The 14,674-nt window shown below is 41.3% G+C and overlaps 1 protein-coding gene across 2 annotated transcripts in view; it reads left to right on the forward strand.

Moving 5' to 3' along the window:
- Positions 1–14,674, forward strand: part of LOC126470229 (protein vav) — a 170,817-nt gene that overhangs the window by 120,024 nt on the left and 36,119 nt on the right. The window lies entirely within an intron of this gene.

Genomic DNA, 14,674 nt, shown 5'->3' on the forward strand with positions numbered 1-14,674 from the left:
GACAAGGAGGTTATATGTGGATACTAATGTCTCAGACATCAATATCTATGTCTGTTGTGTCACCTCTAATACAGTGCTTTCTTCTTTGCCAAAACCAGCAAAAGTAATAACTAATGTTAGCTACGCAGATAGCATTAAGGCACAGTAGGTGTGTGGCATCATTAACGGAATGAATTGTAGACTTCTGATAGTGAAAGAGACAGAGAGTGATAGTCTGATTTACAGTTTTGAAATTTCTCTGATAAAATGACTAAAGATTTATTGGTCTGTGTTTTGTGCTGATGTTTTCTGGAGCCTCCTTCAATATGGCATAGCTTCATTTCCCACTTCAAATGGTTATTAAAATAGCAGAACACGGATGGAGTTTAGAAGCCAGTGTTTCTATAAGACTAGATGTGTTCATCATTAGAGCCAGGGATACAGTTCTGCTACAGTCTGTAAAGGCTAGCTCTTTATCCACATGAAGTGTTGAGTGCTATTGACAAGGGATTTCAGATCGATTCCGTATTTCTGGATTTCCAGAAGGCTTTTGACACTGTACCACACAACCGGCTCATCGTGAAATTGCGTACTTATGGAATATCTTCTCAGTTATGCGACTGGATTTGTGATTTCCTGTCAGAGAGGTCACAGTTCATAGTAACTGACAGAAAGTCATCAAATAAGACAGAAGTGATTTCTGGCATTCCCCAAGGTAGTGTTATAGGCCCTTTGCTGTTCCTTTCCTATATTAACGATTTTGGAGACAATCTGAGTAGCTGTCTTTGGTTGTTTGCAGATGACGCTGTCATTTATCGACTAATAAAGTCATCAGAAGACCAAAACAAACTGCAAAACGATTTAGAAAAGACATCTGAATGGTGCAAAAAGTGGCAGTTGACCTTAAATAATGAAAAGTGTGAGGTCATCCACATGAGTGCTAAAAGGAACTTGTTAAACTTTGGTTACACGATAAATCAGTCTAATCTAAAAGCCATAAATTCAACTAAATACCTAGGTATTACAGTTATGAACAACTTAAATTGGAAGGAACCCATAGAAAATGTTGTGGGGAAGGCTAACCAAAGACTTCGTTTTATTGGCTGGACACTTAGAAAATGTAACAGACCTACTAAGGAGACTACCTACACTACACTTGTCCATCCTCTTTTAGAATACTGCTGCACGATGTGGGATCCGTACCAAATAGGACTGATGGAGTACATCAAAAAAGTTCAAAGAAAGGCAGCGTGTTTTTTATTATCGTGAAATATGGGAGTGTCACAGAAATGATACAGGATTTGCGCTGGACATCATTAAAAGAAAGGCGTTTTTCGTTGCGACGGAATCTTCTCACGAAATTCCAATCACCAACTTTCTCCTCCGAATGCGAAAATATTTTGTTGACACTGACTTACGTAGGGAGGAACAATCACCGAGATAAAATAAGGGAAATCAGAGCTCGTACGCAAAGGTATATGTGTTCATTCTTTCCGCGCGCTGTACAAGATTGGAATAATAGAGAATTGTGAAGGTGGTTTGATGAACGCTCTGCCAGGCTTTTAAATGTGATTTGCAGAGTATCCATGTAGATGTAAATGAAAGTGAAATCTGCCATATCGATTAAAGTCGAAGGGAGTAACAAAAGTGGTGGCTGGAAGGACAAGTATGAAAGATATCCCCTTCAACAATATTAAGAAAAGTATAGATTGCTACTCACCATAAAGATGACCCATTTAATTGCAGTCAGGCACAACAAAAAGACAATTACACATTATAGCTTTTGGCCAAAGACCTCTTCAGCAAAGAAAACACACACACACATTTATTTATTTATTGTTCCGTGGGACCAAATTAAGGAGAAGTCTCCATGGTCATGGAATGAGTCAATACATGGAATTATAACACGATAGTAGAAACAGATAAAATTAAATATAAAAAACATATTCAGGCGATAAGTCTTAAGTTTAAATAAAGAAAATCAACAATGTAACACTGGAATTTGCTTAATTTTTTAGCTCTTCCAGGAGCTCCTCGACAGAATAGAAGGAGTGAGCCATGAGGAAACTCTTCAGTTTAGACTTAAAAGCGTTTGAGCTACTGCTAAGATTTTTGAGTTCTTGTGGTAGCTTATTGAAAATGGATGCAGCAGAATACTGCACTCCTTTTTGCACAAGAGTCAAGGAAGTGCAGTCCACATGCAGATTTGATTTCTGCCTAGTATTAACTGAGTGAAAGCTGCTAACTCTTGGGAATAGGCTTAATATTGCTAACAGCAAACGACATTAAAGAAAATATATACTGTGAGGGCAATGTCAGAATTCCCAGACTATCGAACAGGGGTCGACAAGAGGTTCTCGAACTTACACCACATATAGCTCGAACAGCCCGTTTTTGAGCCAAAAATACCCTTTTTGAATCAGAAGAATTACCCCCAAAAAATAATCCCATATGACATAAGTGTATGAAAATATGCGAAGTAGACTACTTTTCATGTTGAACTGTCACATTTCAGATACTGTTCTAATGGTAAATAAAGCAGCATTTAGTTTCTGAAGAAGATCCTGGACGTGGGCTTTCCACAACAGCTTACTATCTATCCGAACACCTAGGAACTTGAACTGTTCCATCTCGCTTATAATATGCCCATTCTGTCTGATTAAAATATCGGTTCTTGTTGAATTGTGAGTTAGAAACTGTAAAAACTGAGTCTTACTGTGATTTAGCATCAAATTATTTTCCACAAGCCATGAACTTATTTCATGAACTACATTATTTGATACTGTTTCAATATTACACACAAGATCCTTCACTACCAAGCTGGTGTCATCAGCAAACAGAAATATTTTTGAATCACGTGTAATACTAGAAGGCATATCATTTATATAAATAAGAAACAGCAGTGGCCCCAGCACTGATCCTTGGGGAACGCCCCACTTAACAGTGCCCCATTGAGACTGAACATCACTACCACTCTCAATATTGCAGAGAATTACCTTCTGCTTTCTGTTCTTAAAGTAAGAGGCGAACCAATTGTAAGCTACTCCCCTTGCTCCTTTAATAGTCCAACTTCTGCAGTAATATTTTGTGGTCAACACAGTCAAAAGCCTTCGTTAAATCAAAGAAAACACCTAGCGTTCGCAACCTTTTATTTAATCCATCCAAAACCTGACAGAGAAAATAGAATATAGCATTTTCAGTTGTTAAACCATTTCTAAAACCAAACTGTACATTTGACAGCAAATTATGTGAATTTAAATGCTCTAGTAACCTTGTATATACAACCTTCTCGATAACTTTAGCAAACACCGATGGCATAGAAATAGGTCTAAAATTGTCAACATTATCCCTGTCTCCCTTTTTATAAAGTGGCTTCACTACCGAGTACTTTAATCAGTCAGGAAACCAATCACTCGTAAAGGAAAAGTTACAGATATGGCCAAGTACTGGGCTAACATACGTAGAACAGTACTTCAGTATTCTGCTAGATACCCTGTCATATCCATGAGAGTTCTTGGTCTTTAGTGATTTAATTATTAACTCAATCTCCTTCTTGTCAGTATCATGGAGGAGAATTTCAGGTAACAGTCTCGGAACCCTTTTTTCTAAGTGCGTGATGTGATTCCCTGTTGGGACTAGGTTTCTATTTAGTTCACCTGCTATATTCAGAAAGTGATTATTAAATACTGTACATATATGTGACTTATCAGTAACTCGGACATTCCCACTACGCACTGATTCTATATCCTCGACCTGTCTCTGCAGACCAGCCCCTTCCTTTACGACTGACCATATGGTTTTAATTTTATCCTGAGACTTAGCTATTCTATCTGCATACTACATACTTTTTGCCTTCCTAATAACATTTTTAAGCGCCTTACAATACTGTTTGTAATGGTCTGCTGCATTTAGATTTTGCCTGTTTCTAATGTTTTGATATAATTGCCACTTTGTTCTACAAGATATTCTTATCCCTCTAGTCAGCCACACAGGCTGCCTGTTTGTGCTAGTACCCTGTTTTGTACGTTCTAACGGAAAGCAACTTTCAAAGAGCACGAGAAAAGTCTTGAGAAAAGCATTATATTTATCATCTACTGTATCAGTGCTATAAACATCTTGCCACTCTTGTTCCTTGATAAGGTTTACAAAGGTCTCTACATCAACTGGATCAGCTTTCCTAAACAGTTGATAACTATATTTAACATGTGTTGCAGCACAAAAATCTTTTAGAGTTAAAATTTGTGCATCATGATCTGAAAGGCCATTCACCTTTTTGCTAACAGAATGCCCTTCTAGTAATGAGGAATGAAAAAACTGTTGTATATGGTTGTTCTACTGTTCACTGGCACTCTCGTTGGAAAGAATACAGTTTGCATAAGATTATATGAATTAAGGGGGTCTACCAGCATCCTTTTCCTAGCACAATCACTTATACAATCAATGTTGAAGTCACCACATATAACTAACTTTTTGTATTTCCTATAAAGTGAACCAAGAACCTGCTCTAGCTTTAGCAAAAATGTTGTGAAGTCAGAGTCTTGGGATCTATAAATAACAACAGTTAGAAGTTTAGCTCCATTAAATTTAACCACACCTGCACAACATTCAAACACCTTTTCAGTGCAGTACTTTGAAACATCAATTGAGTCAAATGGGATGCCGTTTTTCACATACATGGCTACTCCCCCACACCGCAAAGAGCTCCTAGAAAAGCTGCCAGCCAACCTGTATCCTGGTAAAGGAAGCCTCTGAATTATCTCCTTATTTAAGAAGTGTTCAGATATACCAATGATTTCACACAAGCAAGCCCACCTCATGCACACAAGACCGCTACCACTGGCAGCTCCGACAGGAATGTGACTGTAATGTGAATAGCAGCCTGGAGTGGGGAATGGTAGTAGGGTATGAATGGGGAGAGAGAGAGGTGCTGTCTGGTGGGACCTGCAGTGACAGATAGTGGCCTGACGAGACTGCCAGACGCAACGTTGGGAGATGAAGTGTGGAGAATAATAGGGGGAGTGGAAAAATAGAGGATCCGGGAAAGGACAGTTGGATGTATTGGCAGAGTGCAGCACGCAGTGAGGATGAGGGTACATGAAAAGGGAATAGGTGATAGGACATAGTAGGCAGAAACTGTTGGGTGGAGGGTAAAGGGACAGTAGGTTACCAAAGGTAGAAACAGAAATAATTTTGTGAGCAGAGAATGTGTTGTAAGGATAACTCCCATCTGCCCGGTTCAGAAAAGCTGGTGGTGGAGGGGAGGATGCAGATGGCCCAGGTTGTGAAGCACCCATTGAAATCAAACATGTTACATTCAGCTGAATGTTATGCCCCATAGTTGTCTACTCTACTGTTGGCCACAGTTTGGCAGTGGCTGGTTTTTTGGAATTCTGGGAATTCTTCATTGTTTTAATTTTTAGTTAATTTTCTGTATTTTTGACTGGTAAGAACTGATGTTCTAAAACAAATTTCACTGCAGTTGTAGCAGTTCTGCCTGCTTTATTTATTTCTTCGTTTGTTGTCCTCGGTGTCTACGTACTGTGTCACTACACTGTCTGAAAAGTGGGGTTTTTAATTTGGACACTGACTACTGTAAATACTATAGCCGACAGTTACACATTTGCGTTTCATTGTAGTTTACTTTCACTTTGCACAACCCCCCAATAATACACAGTTATATATGTATGGCCAGTGCACTATTGTTTAAACTTTTCATAAGCCTCATTAATAGTTTTCAGGCAAACCTCCACGTACTGCTACAGTAGTTTTCTGTTGAACACCTATGAGCAGTAAAAACATAACCACGTAGTTCACAGTCCTTCAAATAAATTGAGCAGTCACTATCATTGCTTTAACACAAGGCCTGTTGGTGTAACACATATTTCACTGTTAACTTTATACATTGTTGTCGTTCTAAGCAGCACAGGTTCCTCGTCTGAAACTCGGCCGTGGACTGTCTCGTGACCAAAATTCGGGACCTGATATATCATCACAATAATTGGTGCTGAGACTACACATTGTTTGAAATTAAATTTACAGAGATTACAATTGAATCTTACTTCAATCAATTAGCTGAATACATTGAAAATTGCATCTTTTTAAGAGTTTCTTCTACTGCAAGAGTTAGGCCGAATTATTTGTTTAAATCAAGATAATTTTTGTTCCATGCACATGCATCACCACTATACCCTGTGTGTTCTTAATAGATTCAAAAAATGCCTGTGAAATATCATTCAAATCACTACCACTGCCCAGTAAATACTTAACATGTATCCCTTGTACACTTGTTGTTATTACAGGTTGACACACTACCAACCAGGTGTCCACAGGATGAACGGCCACCACCAAACTGTGGCCACGAACAAACGTGGCCACCCTGTGGCTCAGCATGCAGGGGAACATAACATGCATGATTTCAATGGGTGCTTTACAACCTGGGCCATCCGGATCCTCTCCTCCACCATCAGCTTTTCTGAACTGCGTAGATGCAGTTATCCGTACAACACTTTGTCCACTCCTAAAATCATCCCGGCCTTAACCTACGGTTACCTACCGTCCCGCACCCTCCACCCAACAGTTTCCAACCCCTCTGTCCCATAACCTCCTCCCTTTTCACTTCCCCTCACCCACCCCACATTGTGTGCTGCCCTCTGCCACCCCCCCCCCCCCCCCCCTCCTGTCCTTACACCTTCCCTGCTCATCTCCTTTTCCACTCCCCATTTGTTCCCCTACAGTCCGCCAACAGTCTCATCAGGCCACCATCTAGCCCCTGCACACTCCACCAGACAGCACTTTTCTCTCCCCCCTCCTCTGCACCCGTACCGTGCGCTCTCTCCCTCTTCCCTCCCCCACTCCAGATTGCGATTCATATAACAGCCGTGTTCCAGTCAGAGCTGCCAATGATAGTGGTTTTTGTGTGTGTGTGTGTGTGTGTGTGTGTGTGTGTGTGTGTGTGTGTGTGTGTCTGTCTGTCTGTCTGTCTTTCTTCTTTCTTTTTTGAGAAAAAGGCTTTGTCCAAGAGCTATAATGTGTTAGTCTTTTCGATGTGCCTGTCTCCACCTCAGCAGGTTATCTTTTTGGTGAGCAGCGGTCATTTGCCTAATATTGTTGATATTCCAACCTGGAGTTTTCATTGTTAGATATACCCTTCATATTTTTCTGCATGCTTCCCCCAGTCGCATATTCATGTTGGACCTCAGTGGACAGAAATTGGAAGCCTTCAGTGTCCCTTATATGTGCCAAGCTCACCAATGCCATAACACTATTTTTGAACCAACAGAGAAAACTTAAAATAAGGCATATGAAAGAATCTTGAAAGAACGAAAGAAAGAAAGAAAAAAGTTGAACTTACCAATCTTTGTGATCATACAATACTGCACACATTAGTCTCCCAATTCCCATAAATTCCAGGGAAGGGGGTGATGAGCTCTGGTGCCACATTCAAACACATCCCAGATGGATTGCAAGACTGGTTTTATATTTTCTGCAGGGAGTAGTGTGTGTGTGTGTGGGGGGGGGGGGGGGGGGCGGCATGTGCATGTTCATTTTAATCGTTCTTGTCATAATTTCAATTTACTTGAACTGCAAATGTGGGACACCGTTCTCCATTTTAAAGTCTCTGTGAAGTTTATGGTCCTCATTTTTTACTACAAACTGTCATGGTTGCCACACCTAAAGGGATGGGCCCAAAAGGCACTGAACGTACACTGATCAGCCAGAATATTACAACCACCTACATAGCAGCCAATGTGTCCACTTTTAGCATAGATAACGGCACTCTTCAAATGCCCAACAAGTCATGCAGTTTCTGGAATGCTTGTGCCGAGCTTCCGGGCCATCACAATCGGTCCTTGGTCAAACTCAGATAGATCGTGTGCCTTCCCCATTCTGCACACGGACAGCACGCTCACTGTTACAGGAAGCACCATTTGCGTGTGTGAGTAGCAATCATTCCTCACCAGGTAATGCTGCTATCACATGGACGGGATTATATTGATAATAGGTTGGTGGTCATAATGTTCTGGCTGACCTGTGTGTTGAAGTGACTTAGCCACAAGTCTTGGGGAGCAGACACCGCACATCTGCTCCAGTTTGATAGGGTTTGTGTGTGACTGAACTATGGGTGCACAGTGTATGGATCAGCGAGATTTTCGTACCTAAACATCACTGACACTGTGCACCATGAGGTGATAAACTTGACCATGGGTGCTTTCAGCGCTAGCCTCATACCCAGTCACTGTGCTGAAGCTGGTGAACCGTCACTTCATTTCCGACGGCAACTCCTCATTTTCATCAGGCGTGTATGTTCCAGGCTACTTTTACTTCCCTCACAGCCCATACCATTGCTCATCCAGCTGTGGAGTGCCTCTTTAACTGTCCATGGGCAATGAGGCCGCTTGGGATCCATAAGAAATGTGTGCTGTAGTCCCTTGCTGTGGGGCACGTACAGACTCAAATTTAGGTTCTTAACAGACTGTCTCCCTGGTTACTGCAGAGGCCCAGAGTGATTTTAGATTTAGTGCAGTACGGGTGAGATTGCACTCCTATATGTGTGTGTAACATATTATTTTACGTTTTAACTGAGCACCCAACTGTGTAGCTGTATTTACAGATGGGTCTAAACAGGGGGACTCCATTGATTGCTCTGTTGTTTTAGATGATCATGTCCTCAAGATCGTATTGCCTCAAGGTGACACTGTCTTTGTCGCATAATTATTGCAAGCACTGATGCAGGTGAGACATGTTTCAAACCCTAAATTCCTTGTACTTTCCTTTTCCTTGATTGCTCTTCACTCTCTGTAATGCTTGTACCCAGCAGATAAAGTAGTCCAAAATATACAACACGTCCTCCTCGAACTACAAAGGCTGGCAAAGGAGGCATCTTTCTGCTGGGTGCCACGGTACGTGGGTATTGTGGGGAATGAAAGGTTGGATGTAGCAATCAAGGAGGCATGTCGTGATCCTCAGTTAGTTCAGTGTGCCATCCCCCTGCACGGTCTCACCTCAGCCTTGAGGTGCAGTCATGTGTTGATGGGAAGAAGAGTGGCTGGAAGTGACAAATTATAAGCTGCATCTAATTAAGTCCACAGTGTGGCTGTGGCATACCTCCTATCATCCACGCATGTGGGATGAGGTCCCCCTTACTCGCCTTCACATAGGCTACGGCCCTACGTGGTGCTTGTGGCATACAGATCACAGAGCGAAACATTTTACTAGACGTGTTTTGTTTTCGGCCCAATGGGCGGCAGCTCATTTGCCGATTGATTTGCCATCTATTTTAGCTACTTGTCAGATGAATATGACCCAACTTTTGAAATTTTATGACTTGTTCCCTAAAATTTTTGGGTGCCATTTTTAATGTGTTTCTAAGATGACTGGCTCATCCATGTTTTTGGTAAACGATCAGCCAGCCACATAGTGCTGTGAATGTCTTTTAGTCTTCCTCTAGTCTTCATTGTGTTGAAATTGTCAGTTTCCATACATCTCCCCATTTGTGGCATTGCTTTCCATCATGTGATCTAGTGTGATTGAGTGGGTGGTCATGGGGGAGATTCGGAGGGAGTGAGTATGATTTTATCTCAATTTGCTTTTTATTTCTTTTATTGCATTTTCTGCACATTGAAAACAATGTGGTTAATCACTCTTCATATGGGTGCTGATAGATAACTCAATGTTGAGTGCTGCTAACGCACCTACACCCCCCCCCCCCCCCCCCCACACACACACACACACACACACACACACACACACACTTATTTTGCACCGTCCAATTATACATCCCTGTTGGGCTGTTGGGCTTGCCTGTGGGGAGTGGGTGCCAAATAACATAAGGAGCATAGAATCGGATCCACCCCTCCAGAGACATCTCACTGCTTCTCTGCCACAATAAGTGATTTTTGAGAGGGTTCATAGGTAATGGTGGGAGGCGCCGGAAAAGGGGTGCCATTGGCTCTCATCACTGGTCATTGTCAAGCCCCCTTAGATCATTGTAAGCAGGTCAGAGAGTATACTGAAGGTGAAAGGTGGGCTGAGGGACGAACTTGCTACAGCTGGTGTTGCTTTGATTTGCCCAAAGCAGCTGCAGGGAGGGGGTTGGGGAATGAACTGCCTTGGAGCCATTGCTGGTTTTGATCCCAGATAATCTTTTCACAACCGGCTATGATTTCAAACATCTGTCTCACATTATTGTCAATGACAGCATCTTGTGTCCATGCCACATTCCATTCAAAAATATGTGCCAGTGCAAGGGCACTGGGCTCACTGGATTGGGTGCTGCATATCAAAGTACGAGACCTATGCCTGTGTAACATTTTGACCAGGCTGCCCCTGTTGGCAGGACGGATCGACATAGGCAAGAAAACTGGTGAGTACTTTGTTGGAAATAGTTATCACCTTAATTTTGCACATTTGTGTTTAGAATCTTTTGACCAGCCTCTTCATATGTCTTGAGTTTGACACTGTGTGTAACAAAGTGGCAGTTAGATACTCAGTACAGTTGCATTTATAGACTGACTGAAACACACATGCACTGAACTGTGGCAAAAATAGTACACAAGATGTGGTTGGCTGGCGGCATTGTTGTAGTAGCCTTCCATGCAACATACAGGAAGGTAGAGAGGACATCAACAATGAGCAAACACATTGCTCCTTGGAACAGTTCAGTGAACTCTTTGCCAAGGGTGTTCAAGGCAGGGCTAGGTGTTACAACACTCTACTGGAGCTGGTTGCTTGTGAGTCCAGGCATAATAGTTCTGGAATGTATGCTCAATGGCAGCAGCGATGCTGTGCCAAAAAAAAAATGACTCCTACATGTATTCCAATATGAAATTTGCAGTAGCTTAAGCATACAGGGGTGGAGTGTAGACTGGATCACAACAAGCATTGAGACACATTGATAGCTAAGCATAGGAGAATATGTGTTATGTTGAAGCAACACCACAATTGAAATAATGTTCAGAATGCCAAGTTCTGGAAGAGGCTCTGGCCAGCTTTGTGCAGCTGACAAAACCTTACAAAGGAGCAGATCATGGTTGCCTTCTACTGCTACTTAGTGTGGATTTGCATCTAATGTGAAACACGCCACTTCCTGCCCATCAAATTCTTCATCCAATCCACATGTGAGGTGGGAAAAATCGTCTGTATTGATATGTTGTTCCCATTATTGCAGCTGCTGTGCTATTCCGTCTGGGAACTTGGAATGTGGATCAATGAGTGATATCAGGGTCTTATTATATGTGATTTAGTGAAATGTCATTTCGTACAGAAAAATGTGAAACTTTTTAATGCCATAATGAATCCACAATACTTCTTCCTCGATTTGTGAATAATTTTGTTGGGCTGTGGTCAATGTTTCTGAGGCAAATTCAGTTGGCTGCTGCATACTGTCAGCATACATTTCAGATTGTATACCAGTCAGGTTCCTTTCAGAGCATGCTGATACAAGAGCTCCATAATAAGCAATCATATACAACCTCTCACTGTTTGAAAGGTTTGTACCTGAAGACTGGAAAGTTGCACAAGTCACGCCAATATCTGAGAAAGGAAATAGGAGTAATTTACTGAATTACAAATCCATATCACTAATGTCAGTTTGCAGTAGGATTTTATAACATATACTGTGTTCAAACAGTATTAATTACTGCAAAGAAAATAATTCATTGACAAATAGTCCGCATGGATTCAGAAAATGTCATACTTGTGAAACACAACTAGCTATTTATTCTCATGAAGTAATGAGTGCTATTGACAGGGGATGTCAAATTGATTCCATAATTTCAGATTTTCAGAAGGCTCTCAACACCATTCCTCACAAGACTCTTCTAATCAAATTGTGTGCCTATCGAGTATCGCTTGAGTTGCGTGACTGGATTCATGATTTAGTGGCAGAAAGGCCACAGTTTGTAGTAACTGAGAGAAAGTCATTGAGTAAAACGGAAGTAATGTCTGCTGTTCCCCATGGAAGTGTTAGAGGCCCTCTGCCATTCCTGATCTGCATAAAGAATGTAGGAGACAATCTAAGCAGCCCTCTTAGATTGTTTCATTTTGTAAAGTCATCAGATGATCAAAACCAATTGCAAAATGATGTAGACACAGTATCTGCGTGGTGCAAAAAGTGGTAATTGACTCCGAATAATGAAAAGTGTGAACATGAATACTAAAAGGAATCAACTAAATTTTGATTACACGGTAAATCGCACAAATCTAAAGGCTGTAAATTCACCTACATACTTAGGGACAACAATTAAGAATAATTTAAATTGGAACGAACACATAGGTAATACTGTGGGTAAAGCAAAACAAAGACTGTGATTTATTTGCAGAACATTTGGAAACAACAGTTCTACTTAAGAGACTGCTTACAACATGCTTGTCTGCCCTCTTCTAGAGTATTGCTGTGCGGTGTGGGATCCATATCAGGCGGGACTGACAGAGGACATCGAAAAAGTTCAAAGAAGGGCAACTTATTTTGTATTATCATGAAACAGGGGAGAGAGTGCCATGGATATGATACGTGAATTGGGGTGGCAGTCATTAAAACAAAGACTGTGTTTGTTGCTGCAGGATCTTCTCCTGAAATTTCAATCACCAACTTTCTACTCCAATTGCAAAAATATTCCATTGGCACCCACGTACGTAGGGAGAAGTGATCATCATAGTAAAATAAGAGAAATCGGAGCTCGCACAGAAAGATTTAAGTGTTTGTTTTTCCCGCACACCATTAGAGAGTGGAACAGTAGAGAAATAGCTTGAAGGTGGGTCGATGAACCCTATTCCTGGCACTTAATTGTGAATTGCAGAGTAATCATGTAGATTTAGATGTAAGTACATGATAGAACAGCACAGATACCAAAATTGAAAGCATCTGCTGCCAGAATAAGGTGTTTGTCCATAGTAAATGTAGCTAAACAGGGAGCTGCTCAAAGACACTTTAATTTCAAGAATGCTTCATGGGACATTTCTGACCAGACATGGCTGACCCTTTTTTATGGACCTGGTTGGGGAAGTGCAAAATTTGGGCAGCTTGCAGTATGAGCATGGCATAATAGTTTACTTAAAAGAGGAATAACTGCAACTATTTCAGGTTCCACTGAACAGGCAGCTTGTTTATGGCTTGTTTGTGATACTGTATGGATGTTAGCCCTTTTTGCTTCATGTATGACCAGAGTATTTAGTGCTCAGTTCAAAAAACTGGCAGTTGTTGCACTGACAATGCAATGCGCAGGCTTTTTGATGCTCAAATAACACCTCAAACTTTTGAAAGTGTTGCTCCCTGTAAACCCTGTCACAGTTATCTCATCCAAAAAGTTTGCAAAATTTGGGAATCCCTGAATTAATTGTTCTAGATATCTATAGAAAGTTGCAGGAATGCTTGTAACCCGAATGGCAGTCTGTCATATCTAAACATGTCAAAAGATATATTAATTACTAGAATCAGATTCCTGCAGCAGGATCAAATGGTTGTTGACGTCACCACTCTGCACTGTGCAGCAGTGTAGAACCAGTGAGCCAGTATGTCTCCAGATTTATCAAGGACATGGGAGTCAAGCTGAAAATCAACCACTGTGACAGTGATGCCTAGACTTAACTGAGGATTGCAGCAGTGGTCCACACAGCGACAGTGGTACCAGCCAAATAGGGTACAGTGATGCAGCAGCTCACACAGTTTATTTCTGGACGTGGCAAACACTTGCAAAGTGCTGAGGCTTGCCACAGTCTGGTGCAGCAGTGTGGGTATGATTTATTCAGGCTGGCTCCTCTGGTGGTCATTGGTGATGATGTGGAAATACTTGTGTCAGCTGTCACTCACTTTGGGATGAAATGATGGTGAACTAAGATTTTTTTTCTATTTGTTTGCATCTACCAATAATGAAGAGGGTGACTCACTAACTACCTTATTAACTGTAGTACAGTGCACCACTGGACTACTGGACAGATGTGCGAGCTGTGATTCTGTTATTTTACGGTGTTGATCATTTCTTTCTACAAGGAACATATTCTATACCAACACTATCAGCAAACAAAGCTTTTATTGAAGTAGTAACGTCATGAGATTTATTGGCTTTAAGTACTTCACCCAGTGTTAGATCAGATGACTCTGAAACCTTCTGTTGATATATCTGTCCATAGCTAGATAAACAATATTGTTACAGATTAAAGAATCAGGATATGATGCATGATACACTTTTGCACAAATAATCACACGTATGTGCTAAACCCAGTAAGCCTGCAGCCCAAGCTGTATATATTTGCTAACTTTGCTTAAGGAATTTATTTAATTTCAGCCTATCTGCTATGATGTGGGTTTGGTGACATTAGTAATCTGTCAACAAACTACAAATTGTGAAGAAGCTCAAACTACCAGGATCAGAGAGTGGCCATAGTTTCTGAACCATTTTGTACCATTTCCTACTACAAGATAGTAAAAATGTGCTCTGACTGTTAGGGTCAGATGTTGGACTTACCTTGCAGTAGAGAACAAGGCAGTGCCGGTAAATCTCCCAATTCTCACTTGTTTCATTGAAGCAAGTGAATGCCTTGGTGATGCAGCTGTTGCCGCTGCTAGCTGCTCACAATGCTGGTAGCTGTTGTTGTTGTTGTTGTTGTTATAACAGATGGACAAGCTTCTGTTGCAGTTATGCTTGCAGAAGCAACAGTAGCAGCTGCTACTGCTGGTATTATTGTTGCTCAAACTAGT

Source organism: Schistocerca serialis, chromosome 3 (genome assembly GCF_023864345.2).
Source record: "Schistocerca serialis cubense isolate TAMUIC-IGC-003099 chromosome 3, iqSchSeri2.2, whole genome shotgun sequence".
Classification (NCBI taxonomy): Eukaryota; Metazoa; Arthropoda; class Insecta; order Orthoptera; family Acrididae; genus Schistocerca; species Schistocerca serialis.